At 36.3% G+C, this 3,502-nt stretch overlaps 1 pseudogene; it reads right to left on the bottom strand.

Annotated features, from left to right (window-relative positions):
* Nucleotides 1-2,362: 2,362 nt before the first annotated feature.
* LOC100987705 (PRELI domain containing protein 3B-like) lies at nt 2,363-3,069 on the bottom strand (annotated as a pseudogene).
* Nucleotides 3,070-3,502: the final 433 nt, after the last annotated feature.

Raw genomic sequence — 3,502 nt, 5'->3', positions numbered from 1 at the left:
GTCTTATGAATCTGGGTGCTCCAGTGTTGGGTGCATGTATATTTAGGATAGTTGAGTCTTCGTGTAGGACCCTTTATCATTATGTAATGCCCTTCTTTGTCCTTTTTGATCATTGCTGGTTTAAGGTCTTTTTGATCTGATAGAAGAATAGCAACCCCTGCTCTTTTTTTGTTTTCTATTTGCATAATAGATCTTTCTCCATCCCTTTGCTTTGAGCCTATGGGTGTTTTGTGTGAGATGGGTCTCTTGAAGACAGCAGACAGTTGGGCCTTCCTTCTTTATCCAACTTGCTACTCTACATCTTTTAAATGGGGCATTTAGCCTGTTTACATTCAAGGTTACTACTGATATATGAGGATTTCATCCTATCATTATGTTGTTGGCTGATGGTTACGTAAACTTGATTGTGTAGTTGCTTGCTAGTGTCAGTGGGCTATGTACTTAAGTGTGTTTTTCTTTTTCACTTAAAAGACAGTTTTTATTAACAAAAGTTTTTCAGAGTCTACATTTCAACTTTAGTATTAAATAGTCCAAGGGTTTCATTTATGAACAGTTATTCCAGTTTAGTCCTCTTAAATACATTTGCTGGCTGTGTATTTATGTTTAACAGGTAAAAGCTATCAATTACCAGCTATTTCAAAAAAGGTAACTAACTACACTGGAAAATGAAAATGTATAGAATTTTATCATTAGATCAGAGTTTAAACAAATCAAAGGATATGGATTTGTTTAAAAATCTCTTATCATTAGGGCCTTACACCTTTTTCAGAACAACTGTAATTTGCAGAAATTATACAAGGCAGATTTTCATCAAATATCAATTATTTAGTGATGTTTTATTTAGCTGAAATGTTATTTCACGTGTAAAAACTATCTCTGATTACAAAGAAGAATCAGAAAACTTATTAAATTTAACCTGCTTTTACAAATGTTCTAAGAATTCTTAAGCTAAACAATTTTTATGTAGAAAAATGATAATTTAAAAATAGTTTGTTATACTATTTCTGTGGTGTACATACATATATTAACTGGTCTCTTTGATAGGAAACATGACTAGAAGTTTATCACATTAGGCACAGTAAAATAAAGGCAAGAGCTAATCATCTTCTAGCGAAAATACTCTCTATGCAACAATTACAAATGTCAAAGCTATTATTTAGTGGTTGTTAATTTCCTGCTACAAAATGTAAAACAAAGTACATTTACTGAATTGTTTTTCAATTTGAAGTTGCCCTCTGACATCTCAAATAAGGAATCCCCATAAATAAAGCTGCAGTGCAATTCACTTAGTAGTTAGTTTCAGGCCAAGCCTCCCCGCCACCATTATCCTCGTTCTTCCCCACTGCCCCCAAATCCTGCAGTGGCCCTGTATTATTAAAAACATCAAGTACCTGGGGTTTATGCTTCAGAGCAAGACATCAGCTGAGTAATTTCAAATGATATACAGCTCCTTCATGTAAAAAAGATGTTTTGTGATCACAATTACTTCAAAAAGTAATTATATTAAAATAATCTGACATATCATACCTTAGCAATTACAAAACCGTGATTTTGACACATGAAAATGTTTAAGTTAGGCAAATGTGAAATGCTAAAAGATGTGAACGGCTGTTCTTCTGTTTAAGTTAGGGCGCTGCAAAACCCAGGTAATGACTTTATTTTTTTCAGTAAACATAACCAGCCCATGGTACAGCATACAAAATCACAAAGTACAAATCCAAGGAAGTTAATACCTTTACTAAGATACAAAACTTTGGCAAATCAATACAGTATTCTTTAATGAAACCATACTTTTGTTGGAGTCATGTTACTTTAGTGATAATTTTCACTCCAAAAATATTTAAGTACCAAATCAAAACACTGGTTTTGAACGGTGGTTTATAGCACGGCAAGTTATTTTACACAAAATATATTTTAAAACTACACAATTTCTCCTTTTAAGTGAGTTCCCTTGTGCAAGCTGTTGAAGTGTACAGCAGCAGGGCAATGGGCATCTATAGGAGGTGGCTCTGCTCTGTTCTGGGGTTGGTCCAAAGTGAGGTGGAGTTCCCACATATGAAAAGCTTGAAAATTCTACCTTAAGGAGATTCAATATTAATACCAATTTCCAAGGAGTTCTTGTTGAATTTTCACAGAAAGACTGGAACCCTCAACATCAGATAGTAATTTCAAACAACATTAATTTCAGATGATCCCTTTTATTTAGAGGCCCTGCATCCACTTTGATAAAAAATCACATAGCCTTATGCCAGTTTATTTAAAAAACGACCTAAAATATAGTTGTATTTTTTAAATAACAAATAAATATGTAGTCAGCTTGGAGAGACCTGGGCTACCCAACGTTGTCTACCAACTTTTATGATCACTTGTCTGCAAATGCTGCTGCTGCCATTGGTGTCCTTATGCTTCCTCTTGCTGAGGCTGTCAGTTCTTCAATCTCAGCATTTAATTTATGTATTACCCATTCTATTGCTTCTCAGCCTTTACTAGTGTTTGAGGATATCATACTTGCCATCAGTTCTTCAAAGTATTGCTGAGGCTAACTCCTTTCATGGTGATTATGGCTTCTTGAGTCAAAATAGATTTTTCTGGGTCCCGAGGACGTGGTTTGTATATAAGTCTCTCATCTGCTGAAACCATATCTGTAAATGAAATATTAGTAGATTTAAGTTTAATTGTTTTCTCTACAGGATCAACTACAGAATGTTCTTGCACATATGTTTTCATTCTTGCTGCACCAATAAGAGACTTCACAATGGAAGGTAGTCCCCACTCTGTGCTGAGAAGTCTGTGGCTGTGCAACTTTCCAGAGGGATCTATATGTCTGTCCAACACATCAACTCCAACCACAGTTGGTTCATAGGGTTTGGGTATTTCTGCATTGCAGCTGTTGTAACAGTTTCCCATGAGTGGTCAAAGACATGCTCCGAAGTCCAGATCTTCATGGTGCCGTCAGCCTGAGCGATGTCCGGGTGGTGCTAGGGAGAACGAGGCACAGAGGCTACACGGCCCCCGCCCCCCACATCTGCAAGTGTGTATGTGTGTGTGTGTTTTTTTGATGGCAGAAATCTTTCTTTTGTTGCCATATTTAGCACTTCCTTAAGGACCTTATGTAAGGCAGGCCTAGTGGTAAAACATTTCCTTACCATTTGCTTGTTTGAAAAGGATTTTATTTCTCCCTTGTTTATAAAGCTTAGTTTGGGGGGATATGAAATTCTTGGTTGGAAGTTCTTCTCTTTAAGGACGCTGAAAATAGGCCCGCAGTCTCTTCTGGCTTGTAAGGTTTCTGCTGAAAGGTCCACTGTTAACCTGATGGAGTTTTCTTTTTAAGTGACTGGCTCCTTTCCTCTACCTTTAAGATTTTTTTCTTTCCTGTTGGTCTTGGACAATCTGATGACTGTGTCTTGCAAATGGTCATCCTGTATAGTATCTTGCAGGGGTTTTCTGAATTTTTTGAATTTGCATGTCAACCTCTCTAGCATGATTGGGAAAATTTTTGAAA

The sequence above is a fragment of the Pan paniscus genome, chromosome 6 (genome assembly GCF_029289425.2).
Source record: "Pan paniscus chromosome 6, NHGRI_mPanPan1-v2.0_pri, whole genome shotgun sequence".
Classification (NCBI taxonomy): Eukaryota; Metazoa; Chordata; class Mammalia; order Primates; family Hominidae; genus Pan; species Pan paniscus.
This window is presented reverse-complemented; position numbering and strand designations above follow the sequence as displayed.